Here is a 17,890-nt window from a genome sequence, read left to right as displayed (position 1 = left end):
TATAATACGGTTATTTTAGGCCAGGATAATTATCGTAACACTTCTCTGGTTTCACTGCTGAAACACATTATTTCAGGAGCTATTTCTGGCATAATAAACATAAAAACGCAGACGAAAGAAAAAGTCGTGTATTGTGTTGAGTCATATCAAGGTCAGAAGTCGATATTACAATGCAGTAGAATAATAACCTATAACTATTGTTTTGAAAAATTAATAAAAAGATTTTGTAGGTACTTTTTAGATATATATTGTTGTACAATTTAGTACTATAATTATTTTGTGTGTATTTTCAACACGTTTTCTTTTTGTTGATGTCTGATATCTCACTTGTCAGTTGTCACTGGTCTCTGTACAACTTGTTTAACAATTAAACTTATTTTTTTTTCTAATTAAGTATAATAATAATGGTGTTATTCTTACTGTTACGCTACAACCTGCGGAAACAATATATACACAAAAAAATCAATAAGATGTTAAGTACTTAAAACTGTTTTAGATAAAGATTCTTTGACTCTGGACGAAAATATTTAATTGGACGAAATTATGGTTAGTTTTTTCGAAACAGTTAAATTGTATTAATATGATGCCGAATTAAATGAACAATTTCATAAGGAATGTGATTTATTTTATAATCCAGAACACCAAGTCCTGACAGTACTTAACACGTAAACTGCGATTTGCGACGGTGCGTTTAATGCCCCACCACCAATCTCGCTATGGTTCACTTGATTGTCACACTGTGTATAGCCAGGATGTGCTACAATTTGACTCTATTCAAATGCTATTTTTATTTTTGAATGAGTTTTTATCATAAAAACCCAAGTGGACCTACAAACACTACAATAAGAAATATCAGTTCATGATCATTATTATTGTGTAGATCAGTGATTCCCAAAGTGGGGGCCGCGACCCCCTAGTGGGTCGCTATGAGGTACTAGGGGGGTCGCCGAACATTTCCAAAATAAGACAAAAGCACCACTTTGTTAGATCATGTATTTTTATTTTAACAACGCCGTAAATAGAAATTAACAATTAATTATCAGACGAAATATAAAACTAAATATTAAAGTCCGTAAAAATAAAAGAGTAGAAACTTAACTCACACAAATATGATGTTACAAATGGAACCAAACATTTTACAGCTTCACTCGCCAACTGGGGGTATTCCTGCACCTTTTCGGTCCAAAATTGGTCCGAGTTCTGGGAAAAAAATTAAAGCTTCAACATTCCATCACTTGATATTTCAATAAGTTTTTCTTTCATGTTTATTGGTATTTCAACATGCTGAAAGCAATCGGCTAAAAACGGATTTAGTATCCATCTGCAACTGTCGTAACTGTTTTGAATTTCTTCGGGGAAATAATTACAGAGCTGTTGTTTTAAATTGAGCAAAGCTTGCATGTCAGCAAAAACTTGTTCAAAATTTGTAGCACTGTAATTGGATACATTTTCCATAATTTCCTGAAGGCACTGGAATGAATCGAGTTGTTTTTTGCCAAGTGAGGTCGACCATAAATCGATTTTTCTTAGAAACGCCTTAATTTTATCTGTGGCTGTAATTATATTAATGTCGCGACCTTGTAAATTACTGTTCAAAATATTTAATTGCTCGAAAATATCAGCAAGGAAACCTAGTTTCAGAAGCCAAATAGGATCGGAAAATTGATTTTCATATGGGGACTTCTCATCTTTCAAATACATTAAAAGCTCTGCTCTTAAGCGAAATACTCTTTTTAACACGTTGCCCCTTGAATGCCACCTTACTTCGGTGTGATAGAGAAGATTTTCAAATAAAGCACCCATGTCTTCGCAAATTTTTCTAAAAATACGGGTTTGCAAAGCTTTTCCTTTAATGGAATTTACAACTTTAATGATGGTTTTCATAACACAGTCCATTTCAGGAGGTAAAGCTTTGGACGCAAGAGCTTCTCGATGTAAAAATCAATGTCTCCATTTGGAATTATTTCTTGTAATTTGACGACAAGACCAGATTTATGTCCTGTCATAGCTTTAGCGCCATCTGTGCATATAGCAATACATTTACCCCAGTCAATATCATATTTACTTGTACGTTTCACAATAGTGTCGAGTAAACATTTTCCAGTGGTATTGGTCTCCAATGGGGAACAAAATAAAATATCTTCTTGAATGCCATTATTTGTATCATATCTTACAAACGTAATGAATTGGGCATAGTTAGATATATCTGTGGATTCGTCCATTTGAAGAGAGAAGTACGTGCATTTATTAAGATTTTCCACAACTTGCGCTTGAATATCTTCTGCCATATCAATAATTCTTCTTTGGATAGTATTATTTGACAGAGGTATTGTATTTCATTTTGCAGCCTCTCTTTCCTCACACATTATATGTACCATTTCAACAGCTGCTGGAAAAATCAGATTTTCAGCAATTGTGTGCGGATTACTAGTTTTGGCAACACGATAAGCAACTTTATAACTTGCTAATAATGCTTTTTCATTAGTAGTGGTTGCCAAGGGAAAACTGTCTTGCTGTTTGTGAAGGACGTTCAGCTTTCTTTCAAAGAATTCTACGGGCTTGTCTTTTTTATCTGGATGTTTGCTATTTAAATGTCGAAGTGACTTTGATGGCTTCATGCTTTCTTTTGACAAGACTTGTCCACAAATAACACAAATAACACATTGTGGTTTATTGGAAATAACGGTAAAACCATATTTAAGATATTCATCAATGTAGAATCTGTTTTTCTTTTTATTGCTGCTACTGCCACTTTCAGACGTAGATGGTTCTGCACTTCTTTTTAAAAACTTATCCATAATTTATAATTTATCGAAGACGTAAATACGTAAACGGGAATACGTAAGTCGTAAAATATTTACTCATTACTCAACACCGCGTTCGCCACCATAGGCAGTTTGGATTCGAACTGACTGAGGTTTCGTTGCGCATCGCCGCTTATATAAAGCCAAAACGAGGCTACGAGAACGTTCCAGAGTCCCATCTAGTAGCGAGCGCTTTCGCGATTATCATGGAAGAGTTTTGCGATGTAGACACAAGCTAATATGTCGCGGTGTACAATGTGCAGTCGACTTCTTATTATTTATTTTTATTGTAAATACTATTCTGGCAGAAGTACCTACTACTAATTACTAGTGGGACAGATCGTAATCATTAAAATAATTGTATTAAAATAACATAATTGTTTTTGATTTAAACTTAGACAGTGAAGTAAAATTAAATTTGAGAAACCATCAGATAATTGTAAATTAGGCACGCTATTTCTGTCAAATAATATTGAAAAATGAGTGCGGGGAAATTGGGGGGTCGCGAACAAATTTTTTAGCAAAAAGGGGTCGCGGTTTAGATGATTTTGGGAAACTCTGGACTGTAGATCAATGGTTGTTTATCGTTAAATGACCGGATTGTGCTTAATTTTAATCTTACTTTACTTTAGTACTTGTAGTTTAAAATCGACGGTTTATATTCAGTGATTGTTGGTATACGATAATCAAAACTGTTTTCAACTGCTTTTCTCCGAACTATATCCATAATACTGCCCTAACGACCATTACGAAGTCAACACACTTCCTGTCCTAATTCATAAAAATGTCCTTTTCGGCCGTAATGGACTTTTAGAAAATACAGACACATCCACACATATATGTATTTTCCAAAGAGATTTACGAGATCATTTGGCGATTTAGTATGTATAACATTTTCCCCATAACGTCCAATATTACAACTGTATTTTGATTGAAATCTCTCCACGTAGTGTACATATTTCCGAGAAATATGTCGTGTGTGTTTTATGGAGAAAGATCAGCGAAAAGAGAAGATGGAAAAAGTTTTTTATTAGATTTCCGCAGAAATTGATACGGCAATAGATTCTATATTACTTTTGGTTAATCTGTAATAAGGCGGATCTGGCCTGTTTTAGACAGGAGCCACAGGAGCGTAGAACGTAAAAATCGGCGAATGTGATAAGGAAAAAATGGAAATTAATTGTAGTTAATATGCTAGCAAGTTTGATATCAAGGGATGAAGGTTTTCTTATTTAGTCTATTATAATTGTCAGCAATCAGAGCAATAATTTTTTTCTGATTTTTATTGTCTATGTAAGTTTGTATACAGATCACGACATTGTTTTGACCATACAACACAATGGCATTCGCTGTTACTCGTTTCCACCTCTATATTCATTTCACAGTAGGTACGAATTGTCGTAATTATCACATTGACATTAAAAATTTCAAATGAAGTTCTGAAAGAATAAACAGATAATTAATAAAATACCTATTACGTTGTATACTCTCCAAGAAAAAGTGCAACTTGTAACATGGTACTTTCAGGGTCACTCGATACGCGAAGTAATTGATTTATTCATTGTTGAATTCGAAAGTAGACACTCACCTAGTGTTACAACAGTTAAAAATACCATTAAACATTTTCAAACTTCGGGATGTGTAAACAGTTGTAAAAACCGTCATGAAGGTAATGAACCACGTGTTAGACCTGTCGATGAGGAGCGTCAAAACAGGGATATTGATATTTGTACTTTTGTGGAAGCTAGTAAACCCTGCAAAAGTGTACATATTGCTAGGGAAGTTAACGTGAATGCTCGAACTGTCCAGCGAGTTCTCAAAAGAAATGGGTATTACTGTTTTAAGATACAACCAACACAAAAACTGTTTCCGGAAGATAACTTTAGGTGGATGGAGTTTTGTGAATTTATGTTAGATAAACAGAATGAAAATGTACACTGTTTAAAAGATATTTTATTTTGTGACGAATCTTCATTTTCATTACATAAAAAACATAATCCATCCTTTGCAAGGTATTATTCTCGGATAAATAAGCACCTCAGCGTTGCAGTGCGAACGCAGCATTTGCAAAAGGTAAATGTTTGGACTGGGATGTTAGGCGATAATATTGTCGGTCTATTGTTTATCGATGGAAACCTAAACGAGCCCAAATATTTACAACTTTTACAGAATGAGATCATTCCGGCAGTTCGACGCCTTCCCGTTAATTTTGAGGTTTATTTCCAACAGGGTGGGTGTTCGGCTCACAACTCTAGAGCAACTATTGACTTCCTCAATCAAACGTTTCCTGATTGACTGATAAGTACACGTGATATAATTAAATGGCCCGCTAGATCCTGTGACTTAGCGCCTAACGATTTCTTTTTTTTGGGTTTTCTCAATTAAAACATTTATAGGCATCAGTTTGGAAGGGCCACAAACCTAGTCAAATTAAGGGCAAAAATACTTCATTTCTCTGCAAGCATTACACCAGCCCTACTCCAAAATATGAGGAGAAATCTGTATGACAGATTTGGTTACTGTTTAGCACAAGGAGGTGGAATATTTGAGCGCTTAATTCATTAATCTGCTTTCCTAATTTTTATTTTGTGTTAGGTACATTTTACGAAGTTTGTAGGTTCTTAATTAGGTAGTATTTTTTATGTTTAAGTTTGGAAGAATTTTATTGTTTTTTTTTTATTTAAAAGTACAAACGATTCTTATTCTGATTTTTTTTCTTCTTTCTTGCCTTAATGTTATAAGCTTTGCCCATAAAATTTGTGCAATTTTCAGTGACAATAAAGCATATTACTTATTTAGTTACTTATTTATTTGAATCGCTATTAACGCTAAAAAATAACCAAAAAATTAGATTTAGAGCATTATATCTAGAGATGGGATTGCAATAAATCTTAATTCCTATGGTCAACAAAACAATGTCGTTATCTGCATATAGACCAGGCGGATCTGTTTTGAGGTGGATGTTAGAAAAACTAGACCATCTAGAAGTTTGCCAATTTAATCCAGTAAAATAAGGCAAAAAAGGGGGCAAACCTCGGAATGAAAGATAATAAGCTGAAAATTTGCATACGTCTTTATTTTGATGGTATAAAACTTACCTCAAAAGTCTCATATAATCACGTGTCCGCGACTTAAGATATTAAAGGTCAAAGGTCACGAAAATGAGTTTTCTGCAAATATCTCGTTTCCCTTACACTTTATGACATTTAAGGTGGTAAGAAAAATTGTAGAATGGAAAATTCTCTTCAATTTTTGTCTCAAGTACTTTTATGTACCTTCAACCCTTCTTAAGATAGAGCGCAAAGAGTGAGGGACCGCTTACCTGTGTATACGGTAACGCGAAGTCAGCCAGTAGTTATATAGTTAATTATTCACTTAAAATACTATTATTATCATTAAATTTTTATTATTTATTATTTAATAAACTATATTTATAGACATTAATTATAAAATATATATTTTTTATTAATATTTATTTTATTTTTAACAAACATACAATATTAAATAAAATACTTTTCGTCCATATTACTACGAATATTATATCTCGAAATACAAATCTCTTGTACGGCAGTTGCTCCTTTGTTATATATGACCTAACCGGTTTTTTTTAATAATGGCATGAGAAAAACAACAAAATCAGCACTATATAAAAGTATGACTCCTATTGATATTGAACTGGATGAAATCACTACAACATATATTATCGATGGTGGATTTCTTTTGCACCGCGTTGTATGGAATAAAGATGATACTTTCTGTAATATTTTACATAAATACGTCAGATATTTACAAACACATTATGGCTCAAGTATCGTTGTTGTATTTGATGGTTACTCAGACTACACTAAGAACATTAAAGCAATGGAACAACTAAGAAGAACTGCCGGTATTTCAAAATCTTACGAACTCCGTTTTGATGAAACAATGAATGTGCCTATCAGCCAAGAACAATTTTTATCGAACACATCTAATAAAAAAATCTTTATAGACATGCTTATCGACAAATTAAAAGCTGTTAATATCACTACAAAACAAGCCAGAGGTGATGCTGATGTTCTCATTGTAGAAACAGCTATTGCCGAGTCTGAACATGTAGGAAAAACTTCCGTCATTGTAGGAGAAGATATTGATTTGCTAGTTATCTTGATAGGACGAGCTCAATCACATCAACAAGAAATTTTTTTTTTAAAAATTGGTAAGGGTAATGCGGAGACAAAATTATATTCATCGAAAAGTTTTGATAAATACCCTCATTCTAAGAAACACATCTTATTTTTACACGCGTTTAGTGGATGTGATACGACTTCTGCGATTTATAGGAAAGGTAAAATATAGTTTATTAAAATGTTCGAAAAAAAATCCCCATTTACATCAGTCACCTCAACTATTTCAACAAAAAAACTGCTCTGTACAAGAATTATTTGAAAATGGAGTTTTCTTAACAGCGTATAATGCTCCAACATCAGAAGACGATATAGACTCTTTTCGATACACCCAGTTCATCAAATCAACAAGACTCAACAAACCAGTGCAGTTATCAAGTCTTCCACCTTCAAGTACAGCAGCTCGTCAGCATATCATTCGTGTCTATTATCAGACCCAAATTTGGTTGGGAAATGATTTAGAACCCCAAGAATTCGGCTGGGTAATGCAAAATGAATTTCTGGAACCAATAACAACATTATTACCGCCAGCACCAGAAGAACTGCTGAATACAATATTTTGCAATTGCAAGAAAGGTTGTGGTTCTAATTGCGGATGCAGGAAATCAGGATTGCAATGTACTTTAATTTGTGAACAGTGTAATGGACGATCATGTCTAAACGCTTCATCAACTTCAGATGATTTCAATGAAGAAAGTGAATATGCACCTGATATTCTTGAATATTTTTATTCTGATACTTTAATAAACGAGAATGATGATGATGAATCCGATATTAAGCAGTCAGCGGAAGAAGAAGAAGAAGATGATGAAGAAGAAAATTAATACAAAGATATTAACCATACATAATAAAAGAATATATATTATATTTGTAACTTTAATAAATCGATTATTTAATTAATAAATAAATATATAATTTAAAAAAATAATAAATATGATTTTTTCAGTATTTAATTAAATATAAAAATGATTATTTTTGAATTCTGCACTTGATCTTAATTTATCGTATATACAGCTGTTAAAAATATCATTAAAGTTCATTTGAAATATTTCATTTAATATTTTATGTTTGGTAAAAATAAAATAAATATTATATAAAAAATATATATTTTATAATTAATATCTATAAATATAGTTTATTAAATAATAAATAATAAAAATCTAATGATAATAATAGTATTTTAAGTGAATAATTAATTATATAACTTATTATTTATTGAATCCTACTGGCTGACTTCGCGTTACATAGGTATACACAGGTAAGCGGTCCCCCACTCTTTGCGCTCTATCTTAAGAAGGGTTGAAGGTACATAAAAGTACTTCAGACAAAAATTGAAGAGAATTTTCCATTCTACAATTTTTCTTACCACCTTAAATGTCATAAAGTGTAAGGGAAACGAGATATTTGCAGAAAACTCATTTTCGTGACATTTGACCTTAAATATCTTAAGTCGCGGACACGTGATTATATGAGACTTTTGAGGTAAGTTTTATACCATCAAAATAAAGACGTATGCAAATTTTCAGCTTATTATCTTTCATTCCGAGGTTGCATCCTTATTTTACCGGACTAATTTTTTTACTTATAAAAACGTACTTATCCTATGTCCTTTATGAAATTTAAATCGGATTATTTGGACGGCGTCAGGAATGTTTTAAAATTATTAACAATTTTTTGACTTATAAACAAATACAATAGCTCGGTATAGTACTGTAACTATAACTATTAGCTATTAAATTCCGGAAACGACGTTGGAAAAGACTCCTCAAAACGTTTTTTTATAAAAGAATACAAGTTAAATTACGAGAAGCGGCTCCTGAGATTCAAACGGTCAAAGTTGACCGGCATTTGCGACGAAGTTAGAAACAATAGGACGATAATCTTTAAACCATTACCTTTTTCTTTCGGAGCTCTCTTGATAAAAATTTTCGTATATTCAAGATATTTATAACATTTATTATGATAAAATCCATCGGTATTGTGCGTGAAAAAAACCAAAATAAAAAATAGGTGCAAGAAAATTGAATTTCAAATATCAAAAACGGTATACGTAAAAAAATGTATTTTCTCGGATTCCAATGAAGCAATTTTCTTGCTTTTTTTTAATTTGTCGTAACTCGAGTAGAGCCATCTAAAAATTTATACGTCCATGTAAAAAACGTATTACCAAATGCCGGAGATGCTTTAGTTTTGTTATAAATAAATAAATTTATTTATACTCCAGTCGTCAGAGACGATAATGCCACTAAACCTCTAAAAATCATACGAATACGCTGATTTTTTGTGAGACTGAGACCGATTATTATTACTAAAGTTATCTATTTCTCAAAAAATCCAAATACCACTTCTTACATACAAATTTAGTATTTTTTACAGATCCGCACTGGTCTAATAAGGACTTTATTCTTATCTGCAAAATAGTCCTGTTAGGTCAAAAAATTACTTTTTTGTGATATTTCTTTAACTTACATAATATACTGGTGTTGACAAAGATTGATCTTGTATATCGTTCGAAGCATCTTGGCACCAAGAGCTCCAACAATATCTAGCAACATAAAGTGTATTGATTCATGACTCAACTGTTTGGAAAATACTTTTGCGAACTTTTAACAGTGCGAATGAAGAAACAAAGGCTATTGTAGGCTGTTTTGAATGTAGACGACTAGAGAAAAGTCCTGTTTACAGATGAAACTCACTTTATATGGGTGTTGGATCTTTGGTACCAATCGAAGGCATGACAAATAGCCAAAAATACAAATACATGTTGGAACAGCGTTTGGACATAGAACTCCTAAAATGTCGGCCCCAAGGAGGAGAGATTCTTCAACAGGACCCTGCTCTCTGTCACAAGTCAAAAAAATGATGGAATTTTTCAAAAATAAGATTATTGTTTTAGATTGGCCCGGTAATTTGCCAGACCTTAATTCCATTGAAAATGTGTGGGTCATTTGCAAAGCTAGACAAAATCGACTGTACTACAAAAGTAAAATGATAGAAGCGGTCATTCAAAAGTAAAAGGATATCTGGGAACTGTCAGAAGCTCGTAGAATCAATGCCAAAACGAGTAAAAGCAGTAATTTCAGTCAAAGGGGGACATATTTCTTACTAAATGATGCAAGTTTACCTTTATAGTTTTGTCAAAATATAATTTTTTCTAAATAAACTGTTTTTTTATTAAAACAGCCTATGGTTCCTTTAATTCGCACAGTACTGTATATATTTATTTTCTAATACTTATCGTTATATTCGACATACGTTATGTTCCATTTTGTTGTTGTTTAAGTACATAATTTCTCGTTAGTTTTCACAGTATGCGTATTTTCCCATAATCATTTTTGTCAGTATGTTTAAAAGTGATCTGTGGGAATCTTTTAACACTTTGTAGACAACTTGGTAAATAATGCAATAACATTCATCATATACACCTTTACACCCTATAAACGTTCTGTAAATGTTTATTTAATATTCAAAAGACGTTTGTTTTCTGAAACTGGTATACAGACACCATCGCCGATACTAGTAGTTCTATTTTTAGCAATTCCAGAATATTACAATACTATCTGATCATGTCACATAAATACGAATGCATCTCTCGCGAATAATATTATGCAAAGTGATGACGAGAATATGAGAAATGGGGAACTATATGAAGTGGCAAGGAATATCTTATGACACTTTAGAATTTTTATTCAGATGCGGCTTGGGCAGCTTAAAATATGCGAAATTTAAACTTTGGAAATATAAGATGAGACTTGTTACGTTATTCTACTTGAGAACTTCAAATGAAAAGAATCTTGAGTATTCACGTTGACAGCAACTAAATCGTATAAAATATTTCAAAACAAAAACTTCGACTGGGGCAGCTGATGGGTAGATTGAGTAGCTCATCAGCTGTCACTGCCGGTCATAAGCTCGGATAAAGGAGGGTTAGGTTAGCAGTCTGCTATACATAAACAATTAACAAATGCTAAAAGAACCGATGGTCAGCCTTAGATTGGGACGGAAAAGATGATAATAAAAAAGGCGAAAAAATGATGACAAACTTGAACATGAAAAATATAATGAGCGTGCCTATTAGCCTACTTGGAAAATAAAAAGCATTAATAACAAAGGGACAACAATAATAATAGGGATCAGGAAATAGAAAAGGAGTTAAAAGAACATCAAATAGACATCTGCGCCTTGCAAGTTATAAAGAGGAAGGGCAAAGGACAAACTATGATGGGGGAGTATTTACTAATATATAATGGGGTATCAAAACAAAAGGGAGCCAAGGAAGGTATACCAATAATGACCAAAGTAAAATATAAAGATCAAATAAAAGATTGCAGGTACACATCTCAAAGAATACTTCTGGTAAAGTTAAAAGCGAACAGCGAAATTATACGTAATAGGAATATATGCCCACCAGAAGATTGCAAACCGAAACAAAAATTCGATGATGAGCTCCAATCAGTAGTGGAAAACGTAGTAAAACCAAATAAACTACTCATATTATTGGCGGATTTCAATGTCAGAACAGTAGACGAAGAAATAAAACAATAAGAATAACCAACACATTTTTTGGCCATAAAAATCAACATCAATGCCCATTTGAAAACACCAGAGGACAAATATCAATGATAAATTATATGATCACACATACAGAAAAATAACTCATCAACAGATAGTGAGTGAGAGAATCCTGGCGTCACTCAATGTTGGAAGCGACCACTCTTTGGTTCTTTGGTAATATCTGATTCAATGAAAGATGGAAAGCGAAGATTGAATGACCTAAAAAAATATTGGTTAACATATAGGCCTAACCAGACTTTATATTGGCAATGTCAAACCATAATTCAGTATGTTCACTAAGCGAAGTGATTCCAAGGCCTCAATTACGATTTTTTTCGATGACTCTATACTGTCGTCGTTTATTAAGACTATCAGGAGCTGACGATCAGCAACTGTAGCTAAAAGTTATTTCAAATATTCAGGGTGAAGAGTTGGATTTGTCGCAGAGTCCATAATTAGTTTTACTACTCTGTAGCTGTACAACCCAACGTGTCTCTTGGCTGATTGTATTATCTGCCTCAAGTTCGTCCTATCCATGATAAGTTCTTTGTCCAACTCTAAGCCAATTATATTGAGATCTTTAGCGATGTTTTCTCTCTATCTGGTACGTGGTCGTACTGGTAATGTTCTTCCTTCTGGGTTAGACCGCCATGCTAGTTTCGGCCATCGTTCATCTGGTTCTCGTTGGATGTGACCTGCGCCTTGGCCTCTCTTACAATGTTTTGGTACTTGTATAGCTCCTTAAGTTCTACATTTGTTCTTATTCGGTGTCTTTGTATGCCTTCGAAAATTATTGGGCCATAAATTTTTCTTGGGAATAAACTGGGTCGACAGAGTTAGAAATGAGGAGATCCTTAGACGCCTGAACCAAACAACACAACTGGTCACTATAATAAAGAGACTGGAATACTTTATGAGCCATTTTAGTGGCTCATAGCATGTATACTTCGTAAGTATTAACCACATTTTGCATAAGCTTAGTCAACATTTTAAATTTTACGTTCTTTTTAATTAAAGTGGTTATATACTTTCAGGTTATACTGATGATGAAATTTACACTCCAAAAACGTTCTGTAATGTATTTGTGATATAGCCCGTTTGGGTATTTTATTATATACCTTTTATAAAGGATTTGAAATAAAATTTCAAAGTAAAATGTTGAGGTTGAGACGAGTAGCTAGACGAGAAGCGGTTACATTCAGGAAATACGAGTGGGATTCTTCTAATTTATTTCGTACTACCGGCAGTTAGATGGGGTGGTCGGTACTATGTTAAAATAATTTCTCTTAAATATTTAATAAATATATATATATATATTTGCGAAACTGCAACAACTGCAATTAACTTTTTTGTTGATCTCAACGACCTAAAATTGTTTTCTACTGAGCTTCATGTATTTACAATATAAGTGCACAACAGCAAGTAAGTCTTCGATATCCCACATTTCACTAAAAACAAAATCACATAGTCTCCGGAACTAAGTCGGGATTAGGTCAGTGGCGCACCTAGAATTTTCCTAGGGGGAAGGTTTGGTTGGGCACCGAAATTTTTTTATGCTACCTCCATTTTCAGTCCTTAAAATTTGGGTTTTAGTTTAATTAAAGTACTAAGGATAGCAGTAAGATTCAGGTATCTGTTCTCCTGTCTACCAACTAAAACTTTCCTCTTCTATTTGTGCGCAGATGACTGTTGCACGTACCGTACTCCGAAAGTGGGATGACCGCTGTAAGGCTGACAACATTTTTGGAACATCCTTTCTCTTATTTAGATCTTATCTCTGTCTTTGTTCCGGTTGGTGTTTCTCTTCTTTTTCTTTCTTTTTAATTACTGTTCCTATGTAATTGTGAACACTATTCCATCCCTCCTTACTTCCCGTCATCTTCACGATCATCTCTCTCACAGTCATACCTATTTCTTTATACATTCTGTTTCTCTCCACTGTATATCTATTACACTCCAGCATTGTGTGAGTAACAATGTCGGAATATTCGCAGTATAGATATTCATCTGTATCTGTCTTTCTGAACCTATGAAGATGCGTCCTAAAACAGACAATCTACCCAGTCCCTTAGGCTCGGGATCTGCATCTTGGTCCACTGAGCAACATCTTCCGTGTTGTTCCACTCTTTTTGCCATCTTTTCATTGATCTTCCCCTTTCTTCTTTTTTTATCGCTGTTGTCAAATGCCCTCTACTGTCACAAAGATGCCTCTCATAGAGAAGTGGTAATTAAATTAGCGTTTTGAATTTTTTGTATTGTGTGTGAAAGAGAAGTTACATTTTCCTACTATTCTTTATATGTTTTTTATTTTATATGCCCTGGGGGAGGGGGGTTTAACCCCCCGAAAGCCAGGGGCATCTGGTTGAAAATGATAGTAATAGCTTTAGTTAAGAAGAAATTCTAATATTTTACCATCAATTGTAATATTGCTCCTAAATTCATAATCGGTTTAAAAAGTTGTCGAAAAAATGGAAAAATAAATTTCGTGTTATAAACGGCCTTGTCGCTTGCTACCGCTTTTTTCATATCCAAACGGCAAGAGGGCATTTTTAGTGCTTAAAATAAAATAACCTGTACAACAATTATTTCTAAGAACCTGTTATCATCTTTTGTATATTCTTTTGTTCTTACCAAAAGTTACCATTTTTTATTATAAGCCATTCAGAGATGACAATAACTCAGTTTTAAACACTATAATTCTCAAGTCTGAAGTAGGAAATAAACCGGAAAACCGGCCAATTCCGCAGAGATTCCCTGCAACGAATCCTTAGTCCTCGTTTTGCAAATTAAGCAACAAAAAATATATCCGCAGTTCGTCCAATTTAGCATTTTTCTGCCTCGGCGTATTAATACTTTATATAATATTCTAATTTGAAGCGGACCCGCATCCATTAATTTTCTCGTTAAGGAGCAGACTCAATTTTCAGAAGGAAGCGGCCCTGGCATGTTTTCACCTTGCAGGTCCTGCAGCCAGCCTGTTGGCAGTTAACGGTCGAGTTGTGTCTTGGTATAGACGGTCGCAAATTTTAACGCAAGACAACACTAGTGCGTCCAGTATCAGATTTGTTTTTTTTTGTCAGGAATAGAGGAAGAGAATACATATTCCTTAGCATTGTATTAAAAAATTTTGTTACCACTAATTACAGAAAATTCACTGAAATTAACAGTGATCCAAACGTTTCTTGTGGTCAGAGATCTTAGAGTACAATTTTTTTAACTAAAACAGAGTAATATCAACTTTTGCAATAATATAAGGATTAGTCAACTTATTACTAGATCTGATTTATTATTTTCTGAAGCTATTTTCTTGTAGAATCTCAATACAATTTATTATTTTTATTAGAAATAAGCCCTAATTTGACTTCAAAATAAGTTTATGTCAACGTTTATTTATATGTCAACATAAGGACAGATGTACTTTTATTTTCAGAAACACATCTCTCAATATTGACAAAAATGTTCATTCGAAGTCAAATATTTTTACCATCGCCACCGGAACTAAAATATTGCATATCATTCGCAGACGATTCGTTTGCCATAGATGATAAATGTGTTAACAAATATTCTCTAATGCTGAATCCGAATCCAACATCAGTTTTTCTGTATCTGTTGCAGTTCTGGTTGCAATAATCTCCGGGTGCAATTTTTAAAAATTTATATTTCGATCTGATATATCTGGTTTTGAAATTACACACAAGGGAGTTAAAATTAACTATAATTGAATTTGAATTTCATTTCATGTTTCAGGCTCCAAGTAGAAAAATAATAAAAAACAATTTTTTTGTATTCTGAAAACAATTTGCGATTGCAGATCGAAAAGGCAAATAATATAGTTTCAAGGAATTATTACTATTATATATTCGCTACCGAGAATAATTGAAACATTTAGCGTTGGGACTGAACGGATAATTCAATACTAAATGTAGTTCACTGTGATAGTGGAGGCTTTTCGGTCAAAAGGAAAATAAAAGAAAGAATATCGGCTAGTTCATCCTTTTATTGAAGACGTCCATAAACGGTGGAGATGTTTGGGTCACACAAACTGAATGAGGCCGCGTTGCTCAGAATCGGAGAGATGTGGGCGTGGTTTTTTGGGTATTTCCTTTTTTACACAAACTAAATTGGGGAGAAAGCAAAGAAAAGAATAAAAAAAAATAAAAAAAAATATATGTATATTATAATTTATTATCACTAAAGCTGTTTCAACAGAGTGCCTTTCTCAAGGCACATGAGAAAGACACTCTGCCAAAACAGATGTAGTGATAATAAATTATAATAAAATTTGTGGAAGAGTTAAAAAAAAGTTTTCAGTGTTTTATAAGCCCTATCCTCCATGATAAAATGAACTTCCCTCAAGTAACGGTCGAATTTATTGACATGTAAATAAATAATTATTAAATTAAATTTATTTACATGGTCCTTGATTTGATTGGTGTAGTGAACCACGGATTAACTACTATGATTTATTCTTTTGTGATTAGTGCTCCATCTTTTGATGTAGTGCTTTTGATCGTTAGTGCTCCATCAAAGTACTAATTGTGTCCTCACATGTTAATGCGAAGTTGAGATCCACATTAATGATAGAAGTGTTATTATGAAGTCTTGCTTACTTCATTAATGTCAACTTACACTAACTGTAGCAATATTATGTATCCCAACGTTTTTTGAAATTAAAGCTCAGTTAGTTGGAGCTTTATAAAATATCATTACTAATTGCTAGTACACTTTGCGCATGCATTGCTAATAATTTCAAATAATTTACTTGTTGACAATCCTCTTTCGAATTAAACAGTTGAAGTGTTCGCATGGTAATACTAAATCAAATTCTCATTTACTACTTTGCAATTACTTTGTTGAATAATGCTACCAAAAGTCAAATATAAAACCTAATAATGTTAATTATTAAATAGTATCAGTTCTTGTTCGAATTCTGTTTGGCCTCCATTTTGAAAAAAATTCTGTTTCTTACACTTCCATTTTTCAGTTCACCTGAAAAGAAAGAAGAAAAAAAAGTAGAAGCCAAGAAGAATCAATTGGATGGGCTTTTATTATTTTAATTTTCATTTTTAAGTCAGTTTTGTTACAATTTGAATTTTTATGAATTATTTCAATTTATTATCCTGTTCTCTGTTTTCCATATACTAATTATTTTTTGAGATTGATAACATTTTATAATTGATGTTATTAAAATATACTTATAATTTTAATTAAATGTGTAACATTTCCACCATCTTACTTAAATTAGCAATCAGAGTCTTAGAAATATAGTGTAATTTTTATCTATTCTTGTTTAAGCAATTTATTAAATAATTGTAGACCTTAATATAGAAGATAATTGTGTGCATTGATTCTCCCAAACCTTCAGTATTAATTCCTAAGCCATATTTACTTATTTTTACTGAGTGCCATGCCATGCCATAAAGAACGTCATGCCATAAAGAACGCCATGACTCAGTAGGAAAGATTATTCACCAGGAATTAGCCAACAAACTGGGACTTCTCTAGACCGATCATCTTCCTTATGATCAGTACGTCTCTGAAAGAATGCTTGAAAACGACAACTAGAAGCTATACTGGGACCGCACTGTGCTCACAGACCAACCAGTGGCGCATAATATAGACCGGATCTCATACTAGTTAATAAACTTACTAGACAAACAACACTAATAGATGTGGCGATACCTAACAACAATAATTTGCGGGTTAAATACAACGAAAAGATCGCCAAATATAGAGATCTCGAAATACAAATAAGATGATAGTGGAAAATGGAAAGTACTCAGACAGTACCTATTATTCTATCCGCTACTGCTGTTATTCCGAAAAACCTCCTAGAAAACATAATACAGCTAGGTCTAAGTGAACACCTGTATAAGACCATGCAGAAAACTGTGCTACTCTCGACATCCAGATGCGTATGGAAATTTTTGGGAAATACTCCAACGTACCAAATCATTTAGGGCTCGATAACACTGAAAGTCTCACCAAAGCTCAATCCTTTTGATGCCGTAGATATCTGGGACAAGTGAATTTTCCCCTTATTTGAACTCCAATTTTCCTACATTTCAGAGCTAAGATAGTCGTTAGACTCTTGGCTACTAAACTTCATTTCTTTGCCTAGACGTAACTTATCGATAACAATGGTATTGTTACACACGGGATTTTTTCGCATCTTATGTATTTCAACTGCCGTTGTTATTTAACAATTTTGATATTAATTATTTATACCTGTATATACAACAGGTACAACCCTGTTTTAACTTTATCAACCAAGCTCAACTACTGATCTCATCTCCTATCCTGCTAATCACCTGCCATCGCGGCACCGCAGTTCCTGACTGTAGCCTCGAAGACGCTGGTCGGGACGCC

The sequence above is a fragment of the Diabrotica undecimpunctata genome, chromosome 1 (genome assembly GCF_040954645.1).
Source record: "Diabrotica undecimpunctata isolate CICGRU chromosome 1, icDiaUnde3, whole genome shotgun sequence".
Lineage (NCBI taxonomy): Eukaryota > Metazoa > Arthropoda > Insecta > Coleoptera > Chrysomelidae > Diabrotica > Diabrotica undecimpunctata.
Note: the sequence above shows the minus strand (reverse complement) of the source record.